Source organism: Euphorbia lathyris, chromosome 2, assembly GCF_963576675.1.
Source record: "Euphorbia lathyris chromosome 2, ddEupLath1.1, whole genome shotgun sequence".
Classification (NCBI taxonomy): Eukaryota; Viridiplantae; Streptophyta; class Magnoliopsida; order Malpighiales; family Euphorbiaceae; genus Euphorbia; species Euphorbia lathyris.
Genome location: NC_088911.1, coordinates 12,754,078 through 12,775,954, shown reverse-complemented (window position 1 = coordinate 12,775,954; position 21,877 = coordinate 12,754,078). Strand labels below are relative to the sequence as shown.

At 34.8% G+C, this 21,877-nt stretch overlaps 1 non-coding gene across 1 annotated transcript; it reads left to right on the top strand.

Annotated features, from left to right (window-relative positions):
• Window positions 1–7,214: 7,214 nt before the first annotated feature.
• Window positions 7,215–7,321, top strand: LOC136221062 (small nucleolar RNA R71). The gene has a single exon (XR_010684853.1). It is a non-coding gene; the product is annotated as a small nucleolar RNA R71 (small nucleolar RNA).
• The last annotated feature ends 14,556 nt before the right edge of the window (window positions 7,322–21,877 follow it).

Below are 21,877 nucleotides of genomic sequence, written 5' to 3'. Positions count from 1 at the left end.
TCAAATGGATAAAAATTAAGAATTGAACTAAATAAGATTTTTATTATTGTAACATATGTACAAATAATGAAAACAAACCAATAATTAAAACAAAACAAAAAAATATATACAAAAACAAAAATAAAAAAAACATAAACTATTCTACATATTCATCCCTATCTAACGGGATATTTCTGGCCTTAATACGATCAATTTGAAACTGCACGAAAGTTTCACGTTCCGGTGCAGACAGAAATTGAGGCCCTGCTCGAAAGACACGTTTCACAAGTCCTTCGTGCTCGAGAAATTCATAGTCAATTGTCGGGAAGAATTCATCATCACTCCAGGGAACATCAATAGTACCCTTTGAACCGAGAATTATTCCACAGATTATATTGCCGAACTCAATCTTCTTATCTTTGGATCGAGAGGCGGCGACAAGACCCTCCATCAGAATTTTGGAAGAATCCACTGCATTTCCCTGGAATATATCTCCAAGAACATACAAATCTGTGTTACGGACCACACTACTGAATGTGCGCCCGAATAAACTGTGACACAGAAATTTGTGTAAATACAACATAGAGTTGGAGCGAAAAGAGTGATTATAGGCGAGTTTTGAATTGAATCGCCAGAATCCAGTGAGCATTCTCCAAATGTCCGAGGATGTCATGTCTCGTCCAGGATGACATTTGATTGTATCCCTCGGGGGAAAACCAAACCAAGCATGCAACTCAGGATAGCCGAAAGTGAAGATTTCGCCTTCTCGACGAAAACTGAGACGTACTCGTCGTTTATTAGTAAAACGCACGGTACAGAAGAATTCGAGTATCCAGTCGTCTATTATCGGAAATCGCATTTGGGCGAATTTTGTCCACCCTAGGCGCTCCATATAGCGGCTCATGTCATCAGTAATTCCAAGTTGGTTGTTAAGGAATTCATCCATATACAATATTTCGGTGAAGAATTTGTAACTTGCCAACGTGCCTGCTTGGGACTTAGTTTCTTCTGAGTCTGGAAATAACTTGTGGCCACGTTATCCGTCTTGACCACGAACCTCGAGCCCAATAGGGAGAAAAGTGCATTTCCTCCAATCAAGGTCAAAAGTAGGTAAGTGAACAGCTAAAAGCAGAGTGGGAGAGACTCGGGCTGGCCGGCAAAGATTTACCTCCGTGGAAAGGATGATTCATTCGAATCGACATGAGAGTCCAACTACATTGCCAGAATCCATGTTGTATATTTGAAAGCCGATGCTTCTGGCTATGCACTGGCAGTAATGCCCTTACTCATTCAATTGAATGTATTGATCCAATTAATAAAAATTTATGTTTCGTAATTTAATAATCCAATTTTGCGATTCCAATAACGCCTACCTTCATCGTGATTGAAGATAGAAAAAGGCGCCCCATATCGCTTGGATAAGTCTGGGCGTTTGTTGATTGAGGCAGCATTGTGTCTAGGTGATTTGTATTTGGTAGGCATGGTGCAAAGTTAGTGTTACTTTAACAAAGGACGGTGTTTGCGAAGAAAATCAGAGTTCTGACAAAGATGAAAAGAATTGGAACAGAACCTGAATCCTCTAAGATTAATTTATAAGAGTTTAAGATGAAAAGAGGTATCGTTTTAATTATGAAAAGGTATAAATTGCACCTTTCGGGAATGAAAAAACTTAATGTTTCAATTGCCAAGAGGTTTGTCGAAAAGGTTAGAGTGTTTCAGACCTGATAGTGCAGGAAACACGCGTGTCGCGACCGCGAATGGCAAAGCCGCGGTCGCGACACACTGATTTCCTTGCGGAAATCAGGCGTCTAAGCTATCTCCCGATTCACGGTAGAGAATTTAAAATTCTCGGTATGAACAGAGAAATCCGAACCTGTTTGTGACATTCTTAAATAAAGGGATTCTCGGCAGGGAATTCTAAATTCTCGGCAGAGAATTGCCTGAAACTTCAAATTCATCTTAATTTCCTAAAAATTAAATCTAAAATCATGAAATAGAAATATTTTATGCATTTAAATCATAACATAAAGTCATCTAATCATAAAAATGGCATTTTGAAAATAAAATAAAATAAAATAAAATAAATGAACAAAAATATAATAAAAAATAATAATAAAACAAAATAAACTGTGTAAAATAAACTGAGTAATTCATACGTCAGATAATCTTGTTACGAACTCAATTCCTAGTTGGGAAATATTTTCGTAATAGATCTTACATCGATTACCATTAACTTTGAATCGAACTCCGGTAGGACCTTCCAGTTCTAAAGAACCGTAATCGAATGTTTTTACGACTAAAGATGGTCTTAACCATCTGGACTTAAGTTTTCCTGGAAATAAACGAAGTCGTGAATTAAATAACAGCACTTTATCCCCAACATTAAAGTGTTTGACTTTAATTTTGGCATCATGCCATTTTTTCACTTTTTCTTTATAAATCTTTGTATTTTCGTAAGATAGATGACGTAACTCATCTAACTCATTCAAATTGAGCAAACGTTTCTTACCTACTTGTCGCAAATCAAAGTTTAATTCTCTAATAGCCCAATAGGCTTTATGTTCTAATTCGACTGGCAAATGACATGCCTTCCCATACACTAAACGGTACGGAGTCATTCCTATTGGCGTTTTAAATGCAGTACGGTATGCCCATAGCGCATTATTGAGTTTAGAAGACCAATCTTTTCTAGAAGATGAAACTGTTTTCTCGAGAATCCATTTGAGTTCTCTGTTTGATATTTCCGCCTGACCATTTGACTGAGGATGGTACGGCGTTGATACGCGGTGGCGTACTCCATATTTTTTCATAAGCGTTTCAAAACTCTTCTTTATAAAATGAGTACCGCCATCACTAACGATAACTCTTGGACAACCAAATCTACAGAATATATCATCAAGAAAATTAACAACAACTTTAGAATCGTTTGTCGGGGTTGCAATTGCTTCAACCCACTTCGAAACATAATCGACGGCAACTAATATGTAAGTTTTACCATTGGAAGGGGGAAAAGGTCCCATGAAATCTATTCTCCACATATCGAAGACTTCAACTTCTAATATGGTTGTGAGGGGCATCTCATCTTTCCTTCCTAGATTTCCTGTTCTTTGGCACTTATCACAACGAGTGATAAATGAACGGACGTCCTTAAACATCGTAGGCCAAAAGAAACCGCTTTCAAATATTCTAGCAGCTGTCTTGTTAACTCCATTATGTCCTCCATAAGAGCTAGAATGGCATTCCGATATTATGGATTCGTATTCATTTTCACCAACGCATCTCCTAATTATCCTGTCACCACAAGTCTTGAACAAAAAGGGATCTTCCTAAAAATATTGTTTAATATCGAAGAAAAATTTCTTCTTTTGTTGGAAATCTAATCCTTCCGGAACAATATTGGCTGCAAGATAATTAGCAATATCTGCATACCATGGTGACATGGCACTTTTTATTTGATAGAGGTGTTCATCAGGGAAATCATCTCGTATACCGGTAGTTTCACCTATAGGACCGTTTTCATCTTCAAGTCTCGATAGATGATCGGCGACAAGGTTTTCAACTCCCTTTTTGTCTTTAATTTCTATATCAAATTCTTGCAACAATAAAACCCATCTAATTAGACGTGGTTTTGCATCCTTTTTAGCAAATAAATATCTTAATGCTGCATGATCAGTATAAATAATAACTTTTGAACCTAATAAATATGACCTAAACTTGTCACATGCAAAAACTACGGCTAACATTTCTTTTTCTGTTGTGGTGTAGTTTAATTATGCACGAGACAGTGTGTGACTTGCATAATAAATGACATGAAGTTTCTTATCTTTCCTTTGTCCTAAAACACATCCGACAGCTAAGTCACTTGCATCACACATAATTTCAAATGGTAGATCCCAATCGGGTTTAGCAATAATAGGTGCACTGACCAAAGCTGTTTTCAATGTTTCGAATGCTTTAACACATTCTTCATTAAAATCAAAGGTTGAATCTTTCATGAGTAAATTAGTAAGTGGTTTGGAAATTACAGAAATTTTTTTAATAAATCTTCTGTAAAAACCAGCATGTCCTAAGAATGATCTTACTCCCTTAACAGAAGTTGGAGGGGGTAATTTCTCTATTACTGAGGTTTTTGCTCTATCTACTTCTAATCCTTTTTCAGATATTTTGTGCCCTAAAACAATTCCTTCGTCAACCATGAAATGACATTTTTCCCAGTTTAATACCAAATTTGTTTCTTCACACCTAGATAGAACTTTATCCAAGTTTTCTAGGCACGAATCAAAAGAATCTCCATAAACTGAAAAATCGTCCATAAAAACTTCCATGATTCAATGAAATCATTAAAAATCGCAGTCATACAACGTTGAAATGTTGCAGGTGCGTTACATAGACCAAAGGGCATTCTTCTATATGCAAATGTTCCGTAAGGACATGTGAAGGTTGTTTTATCTTGGTCATCCGGGTAAATGTATATTTGAAAGAATCTGGAGTAACCATCAAGAAAACAGTAGAAAGCATGACCAGCTATCCTTTCGATCATTTGATCAATGAAAGGAAGAGAAAAATGATCTTTCCTAGTTGCTTTATTTAAATTTCTATAATCTATACAAACCCTCCAACCAGTGGTGGTTTGCGTAGGTATTAATTCACCTTCTTCATTCCTTACAACTGTTATGCCTCCCTTTTTAGGTACACAATGGATTGGACTAACCCATTCATTATCCGAGATAGGGTAGATGATTCCATTGTCCAGAAGTTTAGTAATCTCATTTTTTACTACTTCTTTCATGTTCGGATTTAGGCGTCTTTGCCTATCCGCTTTAGGTGGCTTATCTTCTTCTAAATGAATTCTGTGCATTACAATGCTCGGATTAATACCTTTTAAGTCTGAAATTTGCCAACCCATACTTCCTATCCTATTTCTAACAACTTCTTTCAATTTCTCTTCTTGGACTTGTGTTGATTTGTTAGAGATAATAATAGGTAGAGAATCGCCTTCGCCTAAGAAAGCGTACCTCAAATGACTTGGTAATTCCTTAAGTTCTAATTTAGGTGGAACTACAATTGAAGGCGGAACTGGTCCATCTTCTCGAATCAAAGGCTCTGGGTCCTTATCTTCTAGTTCCTCACTCATTATAGGTTCTATTATTTCTTCTTTTTGAACAATGTCATTTACACATTCTTCAATTAAATCAAGTTTCATACAAGCGAAATCTTCCATAGGATATTTCATCGCTTGATTCATATCAAACTCAATCTTATCATCACCTATTCGTAAAACTACTTTCCCTTTCGACACATCAACTAGAGCACGTCCCGTGTTCATGAACGGTCTACCAAAGATTAGCGGACAATTTACATCATAAGCAAAATCTAAAATAACAAAATCGATAGGAAAAATAAATTTGTCAACTTTAACTAAAACATCCTCAATTATACCGTATGGTCTTTTAGTGGTTTGATCCGCTAATTGCAAAACCATATTGGTACGTTCGATGTCTTCTTCTAAGCCTAACTTATTAAAAATAGATAATGGCATCAAGTTAATGCTTGCTCCTAAATCACAAAGACAACTTGGGAATTCTATATCTCCCAATTTACACGGAATGGTAAAACATACGGGATCCTTGAGTTTTGTGGGCAAATTGCTTGACACAATCGAACTACAATCCTCAGTTAGTGAAATGGATGAAATTCCTTCCCAACTGATTTTCTTTGAAATTAAATCTTTGAGGAATTTACCATAATTGGGAATTTGCGTAATTGCATCCATAAACGTTAAATTAATATGCAAATTTTTAAGTTTGTCTAAAAATGTTAAAAGTTGTTTGTCATAGTCCTTGTTGCGGACTTTGTGTGGAAAAGGTGGTTTGGGTACAAAAGTTTTTGTACTAGAGTCAATCGGTGCATCTTTTTGTTTTAATGTATCTTATTTGGGCTTTGGTAAATCAGTTCCAGGTAAGGTCGAATTTTCGGGCATTTCCGGGCCTAAGTAGTTTTTCCCTGAACGAAGAGTGATAGCCTTAACATGCTCTTTCGGATTTTCTTCCGTATGGCTTGGAAGACTTCCCTCTTTGCGGGATGGAATTCATTTAGCGAGTTGTCCAATTTGAATCTCTAAATTATGGATGCTAGATGATTGGTTTTTAATAAGCTCATCGAATTTATTCTCGATCCGGTTAAAACCATCGTCGTGATTACTTATTTTTCCGCTCATAGCATCAATAAATTTGTCAATTTTAGAAGATAAAGTGCTAATCGTGTCTCTTGATTGATTTTGATAATTATTAGTACGATTTTGATTAGCATTAACATTATTGTTATTATTATCTCTCCAGTTAAAGTTAGGATGATTTCTCCATCCAGGATTATATGTATTGGATTAAGGGTTATTAGTTTGGTTTTGTCCTTGGACAAAGTTTACCTGTTCAATTTCACTCATACCTTCGTAATCCACATCCGTTCGGATTAGACCTGTCCACGGGTCCGGGTACCCGCCCGGCCCGCCCAGGCCCGTGTCCCTTGGACCGGGCTTGGACAATAAAAATTGTTCATCGGCCCAGCCCGGCCCAGGCCCGCCAAAGCCCGTCTATTTTTTGGGCGGGCTTGGGATTAATAAAAATAACACGGGCCGGCCCAGCCCGGCCCGCTTATTAATATTAATTAATAAATATATATTTATATATTAAATATTTATTTTTAAATATAATATTTATTTTTTTATAATTAACAATTATATATATATATATATTTAGGTGGGCTTATATGGGTTGGGCTCGGGATTTGATTTTTAAGCCCGAGCCCGCCTAAATTAATTGTGGGCTGGGCTGGGCTTGGGCTGAGCATTTTTACTTAAAAACCCGAGTGGCCCGGCCCGAGCCCGGTCCAGCCCGGCCCATGGACAGGTCTAGTTCAGATTGGTTGACCATTAGGATCACACGGTGCCATAAACCTATCAATTTTGTGCAACAAGGCAGAAAATTGGGCTTGCAACATTGCTACTGGATCAAGATTCACTATACCTTTAACTGATGATGTAGTTGAGGATGATGGTTTCGCTGATGGTAGGTGTCCACGTTCCGCGGGCCACATACTGCTGTTGATTGCCATTTCCTCCAAAAGTTCTCTTGCTTGGGCAGATGTTTTCTTCATGAATAACCCTCCAGACATAGCGTCCAATGAACCTCTAGTTGTAGGATTTAGTCCATTGTAAAATGTTTAAAAGTTCAGCGGGCAATTGGTGGTGTGGGCATAAACGTTGAAGTTCTTTAAAACGTTCCCAAGCCTCATAAAGAGTTTCACTATCATTTTGAGAAAAAGACGTTAACTCTTTAATGACTCTTGCGGTTTTTGCTAAAGGGAAAATTTTTGATAAAAATGCTTGGGCTAATTGCTCCCAAGTCTCAATTGATACGGCTGGCATAGAAGTTAACCATTCTTTGGCTCGATCCTTCAAAGTAAAAGGAAAAAGGCGAAGTTTGATTGCTTCTGCAGTTACATCAGTAATTTTAAAAGTGTCACAAATTTCTAAGAAATTTGTCAAATGGGTATTAGGATTTTCGTTAGGTAACCCGTAAAACGTTACATTATTTTGCAACATATTAAGCAATGCAGGCTTAATTTCAAATTGGTTTGCATTAATTTGGGGTCTAACTATACTGTTTGTTACACCGGCCACTCCTGACCTAGCGTAATCCATAAGTGTGGCCATAACTTCTGGCTCGGTAATTCTAGTTTTTATTGGGGTTTTGTTTTTCTTTTTCTTTTCTTTCTTGTTCTTTTTAAGAGTTCTTTCGATTTCTGGGTCAATAGGATCTGGTGACGTGCCTGAACTTCGAGAACTGCGCATGAACTTGAAATTTCGCACGAACAGAATCTACCTACAAAACAGAACTTGAAAAATAATATGTTAGTAATTGAAAATAAATAAAATGTAAAAGTTTGAATAAGTATGAATAAACCTAGATTCGTAATAAAACACGAAAAATTTAAAATTTTGTCAAAAATTTTGGCGTTCCCCGGCAACGGCGCCAAAAACTTGTTGAGCGATTTCCGCAAGTGCACGGTATACGCTTATAGTAATAAAAGATATCGATCCCAAAGGGAACGTTTTTTAACAAAACTTATTTACAATTTGTTAAATTTACTTTTAAGGTTTATAATATGGAAAATCGTTTAATCGGTTTTGGTTTTGAAATTGCTAGAATGAGAATTAGATTAGAATGTGGAGATGTTAGAAAATATCTGATTTAAGAATGAATTTGCAAAACAGGAACGTTTTAGTACTTTAGAAAAGTAAACAAGTATATTTGTTTGCATTAAGCAAAGAAAACAACTTTAAACTTTGTACGAATTATAAAGATGAAATAAATGACGGAACCTCTAATTAATAGGCTTTGAACGCGACAAAACCCTTATCCGGGATAATTGCCCTTAACCAAATTAAAACTCTACCGAGATAATAATTTGCCTAAGTGTTCAACAAAGTTTCCTTGTAAAGATTTTGAATTAAACTACGTTTTAATGAAAACACCAGCAGTCACTTTAGTGGATTGGTTACCATAAGTGCTGCATAAAGATCTATCGAATAGAACAGACTTTATTAGATAAAATATAAATTGATACAAGTTTACAGAGAACATGGAGCATTGAATTCTTCGACGGCGTGCAAGTGAACGGGTTGTCAATCCTTTCCTTGGGTTTCGTTAGAGTTTGTCAGGCTCAGGGGCGAACCCTCTACTCAATCTTCTCGCTGAATCTTCGTAATAGAGACTGGGTCGGTCCACTACCAAAATGTAAACTAAACTGGAACAATGTCTAAACGCTACTGATTTTGTTTACTATTTTGTAAACAATGTGTGTACATCATATTGCTTTTGAACAGAATCGAAATCTAACTTCTGAATCACTTGATTCGGAATTTCTGCATAAATTCTACACTAATCTCTTTCTTCTACGCATATATCACACTATATCATTATTATCTTCAACTCTCCATCAACTCTTTATTTATAGATGTTGAAGAGTCTTGATTGAAGTGTTGTGTCCGTTGTGAAGGATCGTGTCCGCTGCGAAAGGACGTCTTTATCCACCCGAACGATCGCGTTTCGTCGAAAACGAAAGTGTGTAACTAGGCTTCTAAAATCTCTTGCTCGTACCGAGAATATTAAATTCTCTACCGAGAATAGGGGAGCATCAATTGTACTTCGGACGAAGGGAAAAAAGGCTGAAGGACGCGTGTCGCGACCGTGAATGGGGGGGCTGCGGTCGCGGCACAGAGCTTTTTCGGTTTTTCAGCTCTCGTTCGTGTCCTCGACTTGGCGTTATTAATTTTCGTTGTCTTTGACTCCTTTTGTAGGGCTTTTCTTCTATTTTTGAGCTCTTTTTACTCCTATTTGGATTTTACCAAATATTAATGTACCTTGCACAAAAGAAACATATTCGAGAGTAAAAGTATTCTAAATAGGTATGAATAGCATAAATTCGTAGCAATATTGATGTAATTATTGATGATATTTTAGGTATATTTTGGGCTTAACAGCTGGATTAAACTTAACATTGACGGGGCCAGTAGGGGAAATCCGGGATTAGCGTCAACGGGTGGTTTGGTCCGCGGTAATGGGGTCAGTGGATGTTTGGGTTTGCGTGTAATCTTGGAGTGTGTTCTTCAGTCTTAGCCGAGCTCCGGGGCTTATATTTCGAGTTGGAACTTTTTTGGAAAAGAGGCTATAGGAGGATTGTAGCGGAGGTTGACTCGATGGTGGTCATCAGGCTTGTTAAGGAGTGCATGGTGGATCACCACCGCCTTTATTGGCTCGTTGTGAAGTGTCGGGAGCTGCTTGACTGGAATTGGGAGGTTCAGCTTGTGCATACGTATCACGAATGAAATCGAGCATCTAATTAGAATACAAATTTCGTAAGATAGTTGTCCCTTAGTTTTCACGAGTGTGAGGTACCGCCTGCAGACCTCAAGAATATTCTATTTTCAGACTTTTGTGGTACTAGTTACTCTAGATTGATTAGAGCTTAGATTTTTTCCTTTTTCCTGAGGGACCTATCCCCTCTTCGACAACCAAAAAAAAAATATGTTAGAGCTATTATTCATTGTTGTCTCATTTTTCTCTCTCGTTGATGAGATGAGCCAACATGGCATGTGGATAATAAGAGGTTAACATGAAATGAATTTTGATTTGCTGTGTTGTTAATATTTTTAGAAAGATAATTCGTTAATTCACAAATATTAATTATTATCATATTTTTCTCATGTTTTATATGCCATCTTAATGAATAAAATACAATTATTATCTTCAAACAATATTTGAACGTCTCATATTTTTAAGCGTTGTTGTTTATAAAGATAGTCCAATTACGAGGGTGTTTGTTTTTTATGTTTCCACCCCCTGTTTGCTGTTTTTCCTCTAAAAGTATCTAAACTAGTGTTTGGTTAAGAATTTAAAACAGCTACTGTTTGCTGTTTAAGCAATAATAGGCTGCTGTTTGCAACAACAACAATTACATTTTAAAATTTATAACCTAAAATATCCTTTTAAATGTTTACTTAAAACCTTACCTACTTAGCTTTTTTTTTTCGAGGGACTTCATCCCTTCACAAAATAAACACTGTGTTATTTTTCTTTTTAATTTTTTTTTTTGCTCTTTATGGTTTAGATTTTTTTTTATCAACTCTTAAAAAGTTATAAAATAATAAATTTATAACCTTTAAAGTTTTTAAATTAGAAAATTGATTTTGTACAATTTCATACATTATGTTAAAATTGATTTTTCTTGAAAACATTAGTGTTAAATTTATACAACTTCATACATTATGGCTAAATCTGCACTTTTGAAATGGTACGGTTTTAAAAATATAAAGTTTAGAATTAATTTTATATATTTATTTGAAACATGTCCATATTAGTCATTTGACATACTAACATCAACAAGCAATCGTAGTTTTACCAAACACTGATAATCAAACAGCAAACAGCTAACAGTAAACCGTAACAGCAAACAGCAGGTAAACCAAACAGACCCGTATGTGATTGGTAAACAATTGAAAATTTATTTAAATTGGTTAAAATTTGATTAATTTTATACAAACCAATAATTGACACCTCTAATATATTGTGTACAACAAAATTCAAATGGCAAAAAGCAATTTGATGTCACGAGCATAAAATTTATGATTTGTGATCTGAATTTTGCATTTAAAGATCTAAAATTTATATCTTAGATTTAAATTTTATAAAAAGATTTAGTTAAAAAAATATTAATGAATGAATGAATTAATTAATTAATTACATCTATACTATATATAATTACGGAAGCAAAGAGAAACGAGAAGAAATGTTTTAGAGGTCATTTTGATGAGTTGTCAACGTAGTAAAAAATCAGATTAAAAATATTTAATTAATTAAAAATAAAGATTTAATTAATTAAAAATAACAAATTTATGTTTATAATATATTAAATAATTACTAGCCTATTAATTAAAATAATAAAAGAAAGCAAGAGTTACAGGAAGATGAAAAAATACAAAGCAAAGGAAATCCAAAAGTCACAAATAAACTTCTATATAAAGCATGATAGATAGTATTCCACCATTATATTCATTGGTCATGATAGATAGTATTATATTTCTGAAGGTAAATATTCGATTTTTTTTCATATGTTGTAGTTATTTTGTTAACTCCGCCTATGAGGGTCACTTGGTGGCATTTACAGCCGGTCCCAAGCCCGGACAAAGGAGGAGGATTGCGATAGGTTTGTGACGGCCAACGTAAAACTTAGCCACATCTTATGACATGAACCAAAATATATGGTTCATGTTAGCCGACCCCGAATCATTTCGGGACTAAGGCTTTGTTGTTGTCGTAGTTATTTTGTTCTCAATTATGTTGTTGTTTTATTTTTATTAAACAATAGTTGTTATAGTTTCATCTTTCAGATTCATTTCTGTTATTACACAGGTTCTATACCTCTCGCTATCTTATCTATGTTTTCTTTTTTATTTGTGTTTTTTTTTTCCAAACTGATAGCTTCAATTGAAGAAATCCGACAGAAATAGAAGATGCATGAACAACTAAAACCGGAAAACACAAAAGTGTCAAAAATTACAAGAAATTCTTATGTTTCTCAAGGTAATTATTCGATTTTTTTCATATGCTGTAGTTATTTTTGTTCTTAATTGTGTTGTTGTTTTCTTTTTATTAAACAATAGTTGTTATAGTTTCATTTTTCAGAGATGAAATTCCATTTCTGTCGTTACCCAGGTTCCATACCTCTCGCTACCTTATTCATGTTTTCTTTTTTTATTTGTCTTTTTTTTTTCAAAATGACTAAAATAAAGATTTTATAAATTTGTATTTTTTTTAGTATATGTTGCTAGGTGTTATCGTTTCGATTGCTAACTCTTAACTAAAATTTAGATTTTCGGCTTTATATGAACTCAATTTTTGGTTTTCTCAATTTTGCTGTTGTTTTATTTTTATTAAACAAATGTTGTTATAGTTTTATCTTTCAGAGATGAAATTCCATTTCTGTCGTTATCCAGATTCCATACCTCTCGCTACCTTATCCATGTTTTCTTTTTTATTTATTTATTTTTCAAAATGACTAAAATAAAGATTTTGTATATTTGCATTCTTTTTTAGTATATAGTCCTAGGTGTTATCGTTTTGATTGTTAACTCTAACTAAAATTTAGATTTTCGGCTTTTTATAAACTCAATTTTTAGTTTTAATTGAAGTTAGATTAATTTTTCTAATTCGAAACAGGTTGAAATCCACTCATTTTTTTAGTTTGAATTTAGCTAATTGATATGAATTGTATTTTTTTATTTTTATGCATTTTGGTACAAATAAATATAAAGTTTCACACGATAGTTGTTCATTGAAGTTTGAGACATATTAAATAAAATATTAAAGAGATATGGAATATTAGAGTTACAATGAAGTTTATTTCAATATAAATTATGTTATATTATTATTATTATTATTATCAATAAGTTATTTTTTCTCAATTTTCTGGACAAGGAGATTGTAAGCGTCTAATACGCTTAATAAGATGTTTATTCTTGAAGAATGTGGATTATGCTAGATACGAATTCAAAATCAAGGTAAATAAAAATAAATTTTGATGCTCAAAATCCTAAAAATGTACATTAATTATGGATATTGAGATAATTGCTTTTGCAACATTGGCTTATATAATTTTTAACTATTATATTATGGTTCGTACAAAATTGTTAGTATTTCAAGAGTTTTTAACAGATGAAAATGAAATATGATCATAGGACAAATTATTGAAAAATATTAATTAAGAAAATATTATTATTCGAATCTCTTCAAATTCCCAAATGTTGAGCATAATGATTCTAATTAATATAATTAATTTCACATATTAATTATAAAATATTTTTTTTGTACTGAGTGGTTACAATTGCGATTTAATTCTATTTAACTAAAATTAATTTATGGACTTAATACTTCATTAAGAAAAAATAAAATGTTTAATTAATGGGCAAAAAATATTTTCACTCTCTTATTTTCAAAAAAAAAACCCCCCGAGAGGAAGATGGTTCTCTCCTAATTATCTTTTTCGTCCCTTCATTTTTTTTCAATTCTTTTGTTTGTTTTTCTTACTTAAAAAATTCAAATATATATAATTATTAGAAAATATTAATGAAGTCAAGTAAGTGATATTTGCGAGTATGACTGATATTCTATATAGTGAAAGAATGAATAACAAATTGATCGAATGTCTTGATGAAATATTTTCGAGATGAAAATAGGAGAAATCATCATCTTAAACTGATTCAATTAGATATATTGGGTTATTGTAGCAGAATGAATAATTGAATTCGAATACTTGGTGATCATGAAATTCCATCAACCAAAATAATTATCATCAAGATGAATTTGTGACTAATTCTTACGAATTTTATTTTTTTACATGTAACATATTGAATTGATAAAGTTTCTTCATATGCAACATTAGAAAAGTATTGATTGTAATAGTTTATAGAATAATATATTGACGTTGCTTCCATTTTAACATAGATTGTAATTCTTTTGTATCGTAGATATAATATTTAATTTTAATTGTAGTTTAATTCAATTTTTGTTTAACCTATATTGTAATTCTTTTGTATCGTAAATATAATATTTAATTTTAATTATAGTTTAATTCAATTTTTGTTTTTTTTATTATATTCTAATATATTTCTTAATTAATCTGCTATTTTATTATTATTGTTTCACACAATATTTAGAATATGAAAATGTATTAAAATTCCTAAAAAGTACAAATCATTGAATTTTGTAAAAATAAATAAATCATTCATCTTTAGTAAAATTCTATAAAAAAAAGTAGTCAATTATTTTTAAAATTAATTTAATTTGAATTATCATTAAAATATATATATTAATTTCAAATATACATAATATAAATTTTTTTTATAGCATGATATAAAATTATTTAAAAGTAAATATGTCAATTTATTTATTTATCTAAATTATATAAAAGTTTCATACCCCGTGTATCGCACGGGTTTTCGACTAGTTAGAATAAAAAGGAATGGATGGACAGGAAAATCAAGAGCAAAATGTATAAATTCCACAAATCTCATTTCTCATATTTCATTTGAATTGGAATTAATTAAAAAAACATGTAGTTTCGCTAATTTGTATATCAGTGATTGTGGTTTTATTTATTTCCAAATTAAGGATTTTAGATTGACATTGCATTGTTGATGAATTTGAAAATAGAAAATTTAAAGTATTGGTGATATTTTTAACAACTTTAATTGTTTGGCTAAAAAGGAGTAAGTTAATTGTTTAGAGAAACCTTCAAAAATGATGGTTTTGAAAAATAAATTTTGATTTCAGAGTACTTCCAATTTTCATTTGAATTTTTATCATTTAAAATTTTAAACATGCAGTACAAATTAATATTGTATTTTTTTACAATCAGATTTAATTTAGTAAAAATTATCCATTAAATTATATAACGCTATTGTTTATCCCAATTCCGTGCATAGCACAAATGTTCGTACTAGTAATACTAATGATTAAGATAAGGTGATTGTTGAATAACCGAAACAGTGAGGATTAATGAACAGGGTTTAAGAAGCCGAAGCTTAGGAAGAAGAGAGAGAGTAGCCAAAATAGAGAGATAGAGAGAAATAGTGATTGTGATAATTCCCTTGATTAGGGTTTTACTTAATAAGCCGTATATATAGTACAGATGTAAAACCCTAGTATACTACTGTAGAGAGTAAGTATAAACCTATCACACTACCTAGAATATCAATACAAGTATGATTCTATTTGTGTGAAGAGATAATTATCCTGAAGATAATGATTAGAGATAATATGAATTATTATCTCTAACACCCCCCCCCCCCCCCCGCAAGCCGATGCCTATCTTGAACCAGTAACCGTGACCGAAGTCGCTCAAAACGTAGACTAGGAAGCGGCTTGGTCAATATATCAGCAACTTGATCGTCAGTGGAAATAAACCGAACACTAAGAAAGCCATTGTTGACTTGTTCACGAACAAAGTGATAGTCCAATTCAATATGCTTCATGCGTGCATGAAAAACCGGGTTGGAGGTAAGATAGATAGCTCCTACATTGTCACACCAGAGTTGCACCGGTCTAGGAATTGGATGTCCTAGGTCAGATAACAGTGATTGGATCCAGAGAAGTTCCGCTGTAGCATTGGCAATGGCTTTGTATTCACTTTCAGTGGAAGAGCGAGCAATTGTTGGTTGCTTGCGGGTTTGCCAAGAGATGATACTTTTGCCAAGATATATGCAGAAGGCACCCGTGGATCTTCTGTCATCAGGGCATCCACCCCAGTCACTATCTGAATAGCAATGGACATGGTCAATCGGTCTGGATGACATTGTAATTCCAAAGTTTAAGGTTCCTTGCAAATATCGAAGTACGCGTTTCACACTCTTCCAATGTTCATCCGTCGGGCAATGTAGGAACTGACATAATTTGTTAACGGAGAAGGCTATGTCGGGACGAGTTAGGAGAAGATACTGTAGTGCACCCACAATGCTGCGATATTCATCTCCTGATGGAAGAGTCATGCCTAGCGATTTTGACAGTGTCGGTGTAGTGGCCATTGGAGTTGACATGGGTTTAGAATCAGTCATTTTGATCCGATCAAGAATGTTTGCTGCATATTTGACTTGACAAAGGTGTATTCCTTCCTTGGAATATTGAATTTCAATACCTAGAAAATACTCAGCCTTGCCCAAGTTGCGAATGGGAAACTCCTTTTCAATGGAAGCAATTGTAGTGACAATATGATCCAGAGTGTTTCCTGTGATGAGAATATCATCCACATAGCATAAGATGTATGTATGTGATTGTCCCTGCTTGTGAACAAACAACGAATTATCTGCTAACGACATTTTGAGTCCAAGAGACACAAGGAAGTTCCGTAGTCGTGTGAACCATTCACGAGGAGCTTGTTTGAGTCCATACAAACTTTTTTTAAGAAGACAGATCGAATTAGGTTGTTCCATGAAAATTGTTTCAGAGAGATTTCCATGAAGGAAAGCATTCGACACATCGAGTTGATTGATAAACCATCTGTTTGCAGCAGCTAGAGCAAGCACAGTGCGAATGGTGGTGGCCTTGACCACAGGGCTGAATGTTTCTTTGTAATCAATCCCGGACTTTTGAGTGAAGCCTCGCGCCACAAGACGAGCTTTGTATCTATCAACCGATCCATCAGTTTTCCGTTTGGTTCGAAATAACCAACGGGATGTTATTATGTGTCGTCCGGGTGGTCGAGGAACAAGTTGCCACGTGCCGTTATCAATTAAAGCTTTGATTTCATCAGACATTGCTTGACGCCATTCCGGAGATTTTTGTGCTTTGCTGAAACAAGTAGGATCAACTGTACCATCCGTGTGCGAGGATAGAAGAGCCTCAAAGCGACCGCGCGAGTGAAGTGTGGTATGTCGTAGTTGCATGCCATGTCGTCGAGGTAGCACTGGTCTGCGGATTCTGTTTGCAGCAGCAGGCCGAGAACTCCAAAAAATCATTCCAGACGCTGGCATTGTGTTACTTGCTGATGTGGACAGAATATGCTCAGTTGTTTGCAAAGCATTGTCGAGAGCCGCACACCGTGTTGGCTGGCTGTTATCTAACAGCAGCGCATTTTGCGTAGCACAGACAGGTGTTGTATTGTTGCGAGAGGCAGCAGCAGGCTCCATAGGACCGACGTGCATATGAGCAACATCGTCATGAGCTGTAGCAACGTGATGGTTGCGAGCAGATCCTGGAGACAGATTCACGTTACCATACGCCAGTGAGGAGTCCGCAGCAGCAGGTTCGGTAGAGTGCTGCTCATGCTGATTAATGCGCGAAGATGGGACAGTCACTATTTCAGTTAGCAATGGTGAAGCAGACACGACATTGCACGGTGCAATCTCGATAGAATTTTCAGCAGGGGAAGCAAGGACTTGCTGATTCGGTATAGGAGTGACAGACATAGGTTGATGAGATGAAGGAGAAAAACCAGAAGAGATTAGAGAGTTACCTGGGTAAGGCCCGAGCAGCGATAGAGCCTCATGTGCTTCAGCTTGTGGAGTCGCATTAGAAGGAGAGGGAGGCGATGTCACGCAATTTGCTGCAGGAAAAATGTCCTCATGGTACCGTACAAATTTACAGATGTAAATTCGCTTAGTTGAAAAATCAAGACACAAATCACCCGAATGGTTTGAAGAAGGACCCAAGTAAACACATAATTTTGAACGAAATTCAAACTTATGTCGATTATAGGGACGAAGTAACGGGAAAATGCCACTTCCAAACACACGCAAAGAAGAATACACGGGCTGTTTTTTGTGAAACAAAAGGAACGGAGATTTATTGCAAAGGGTTTTGGTAGGAAGAATATTGATCATGCGCATGCTATGAATCATGGCATAGTTCCAAAAACAAAGAGGTAAGGATGCGTTGGGAAACAAGGTGAGACATGTATCAACAACATGTCGTATTTTTCGTTCCGCAATCCCATTTTGTGCATGTGTGTGTGGACATGCAATTTTGTGAATAATACCATTTGTTTGTAGGAATGATTGAAGTGCTTGAAATTCACCCCCCAAATTAGAATAGAAATTCTTAACATGAGCATTGTATTGATTTCTAATCATAGCATAGAATTTTTGAAACATAATAGCAACTTCACTTTTATTCTTGAGACAGAATATCCATCCAAAACGAGTAAATTCATCAATGATAAGTAAAAAATAACGATGTCCATTGAAAGAAGAAACAGGCGCAGGGCCCCAAACATCCAAATGTAAATTTTCAAAGATAGAAGTGCTTGTACGCACAATTGAAGGTAAAGAAGTTTTGGCTAATTTTCCTAGAGGACAAAATAAACAACTACTGACTGGTGCTGTTGACACAATCTTATTATTCTTCAAAATTTTGCTAACTGTTTGATTTTGACAATGCCCCAAGCGTGCATGCCACCGTTCAAACGACACCTTCTCTCCTACTAGAGCCTCCTTTAAGCTTGGTGGAAGCACATAAAGTCCATCTTTACTCGGACCGCGTAACAGGATTTCCCCAGTTGCTTGATCCTTTACAAGAAAATGGTTAGGCCAAAATTCAAAGAAACAAGCATTATCTCTTGAAATTTTTTGAACAGATAAGAGTGATTTAGTGAGCTTAGGTACAAGTAAAATATCATTGATATTAAAATTATGAATTTTAGATTGACCTAAGTGAGAGATTTTCAAACCTTGCCCATTGCCGAACTGAACAGTATCATAACCTGGATATGGTTGCATCATTTGAAGTTGATGCGGATTAGCAGTCATGTGGTTTGTGGCTCCCGTGTCCGGATACCACGGCTGAGGTGGACCACTGAATGGATCTGAAGGACTCTGCCATGCTGCATATTCCTGTGGTTCAGAACGGTGCTGTGTGAGGTACCCCTTTGGACGTTTGCATTTGTCTGCCCAATGATCAAGGTCACCACAATTGAAGCATTTGCCACCCCTACTCTTTTTGTTATTTTTCCGTGCATTAGCATTGTTTGAAGCGGTGGACACATGTGCCTCAAGCGAATTTGCACTGGGAGTGGGCAGCAGAAAAGCAGACTTTTTTGTTGTTGAATTAACCAACCCCTCAACAGTCTTCAAAGTATTCAATAGTTCATAAAAGCCAATATGCATGCCTTTTTGAGTGATGAGATTTTGAATGGAGGACTTAAAAGCTTCACCAACATTTTTGTATAGCAAAGGAGGTAGGAGATGCATGGGGTATGGGTTGCCAGAAGCAGCAAGGTCATCCAGAATGACTTTCAATTTTTGCATATATTCACTAATGGGCATATCATTTTGTTCAAGTTCTTGTAATTCCAGACTTAGGTGAAATTGTCTAGAATCAGTTATAACTCCATATGCTTGCTCAAGGGCTACCCAAATGTCATGAGCATAGTGAAAGCATGTAATTAAAGGGTAAATCTCCTCAGTAAGAGAATGCAATAACAGAGACATGACAGTATTTTCAAGATCATCCCAAACAATGTAAGCAGGATTAAGTAATAAGTTGTCAGGGCCAGACATGAAGCTACTTCGAGATAAAAATTTGGGAGGTGGAGGATTGTTACTGATAATGTGCTCATAGTAATGATTGGATTTTAAAGTTGACACAATTGCCATTCTCCAAGCTTTATAGTTATGAGGAGTTAATTTTATGTGGGTGGCTGTGTGAGTAGAAGCAGGGCGAGTGACATGAACAGAGTTTGTTGTGGAGTTGGAGTAAACGGGATTAATGGAGGAGGCAAGTTGTTCATGGTGGAGATGGGGTTGAAAGGTTGGTCCAATATTAGTAATAAAGGAATCTGAACCATGGCTGTTGAAAGAAGATGGTAATTGGGAGCTATGGTATGAGGGTGGAGGGCCAAAACCAGGTCTGATGAGTGAATTAGAGTTATTACCTGGCGGAGCAAACAGTTGAGGAGCCGTGGTCTGATTCTGTCTATTGCATGGAATAGCACCAGAATCCTTGTTGTCGAATAAATATGCTGATGTTACAGAGGATTGCTCAGGGGTAGTGAATGGAGATTCAAACCTCCATCCTGATGAAGGTTGCAGAGATGAAGCGGAAGCAGTGGCCACCGTGAATTCAGTTCCGAAAACTGACTGACCGGCGCCGGCAGATTGATTTCCAAACGCAGCGATGGACGACTGGCCGGATATGGCAGAAACGCCATCGACTCTGTTCAACAGAGGCACAGCAGATGCAGCAGGTTGCATAGACGCGGATTGATTTCCGGCCTGCGATTGAACGGGAATGGAGTCGGACATGCTTGGATCAGACGAAGCTCGTGATACCATGTTGAATAACCGAAACAGTGAGGATTAATGAACAGGGTTTAAGAAGCCGAAGCTTAGGAAGAAGAGAGAGAGTAGCCGAAATAGAGAGATAGAGAGAAATAGTGATTGTGATAATTCCCTTGATTAGGGTTTTACTTAATAAGCCGTATATATAGTACAGATGTAAAACCCTAGTATACTACTGTAGAGAGTAAGTATAAACCTATCACACTACCTAGAATATCAATACAAGTATGATTCTATTTGTGTGAAGAGATAATTATCCTGAAGATAATGATTAGAGATAATATGAATTATTATCTCTAACCGTGATATCGTTGTACATATTAAAAAAAAAAGTAAAAAAAATGTGATATGACAGATGTATAATAAAATTCCGGTGAATTATCTAATACAATTTTGACTAGATTAGGTCAATGGTAATTTTGTAAAAAAATAAATTAAACTCTAATTATTTTATTATTACAAAGTGAATTAAATATTATTATGTTATAAGTTTAAAATGCATGGAGCTCATAAACCCATTGTACTTCCATTCCAACAATTTTGAAATTCTAACGGATGAGCATAGAGCATTGAAATATCAAGCTGATGATAACATTACAGCTCAAAATTAAGAAATATAAGTTTGTCTTTGGTTTACTGAGATTAATTATGATTTGTTGTTTACTATTTGGAAAAACGGTTGGAATAAAAAAAAACACTGATTTTCAGGTATAAAACAGTAACATTAGTTCTCTAATAATATCTTAAATTCTTATTTTTAATATTAAAATATAAACATCCCTAAACTTACACAGGATATACCAAGTAAGTAAAAATGAATTCCAATATGACTACTTTCAAAAGAGAGACATTGTTGTTGTTCTCTGTCGCGTTAGTTGAAAATGTGATAAAGTAGTGTTATTTGAAAATACGGCAAACGCGATAAATGTAATAGATACGACAAATGGCGTGAATTGCAAAAAAGTGATGTATTACGAGATTTTAAACAAAATGCAGAGTTTCAATAAGATGTAGGTTTTCGAAATGCATAAAACTACATTATTTTCATTTGAATTTAACATATAAATCTTATATAGATCATCTTACATGTATGAAATTGTAATGAAATTGAAATGTAGGTAAAACCTATCTTATATAGACAGAGTTTCTTTTGATTGTTGTCTAATATATTCAAAGTTTCTCTTGATTGTTGTTGTCTGAATTATTCTAAAAAATAAAAAGAAAAGAAGAGAAGAATGAGAAACTGTCTGCTATTGTCTCTGGAAGAGACAATAAAGAGAAATATTAGGATATTTTTGTCTAAATCAAGTGAAAGTGCCTATATTGGTAAAAAGTATGAGAACTATACTAAATATATAAATGAACTTTCAAAAAGACACACACTTGTAATTAACCCCTTGATTATAGATTAATAAACAAGATCATGAGCAATATCGATTATAATGTTCATGAATACGCTAGTGAGCAAGTTCAGTTCAATTATTATGTTCATAATAACAATTCTATAAAGAG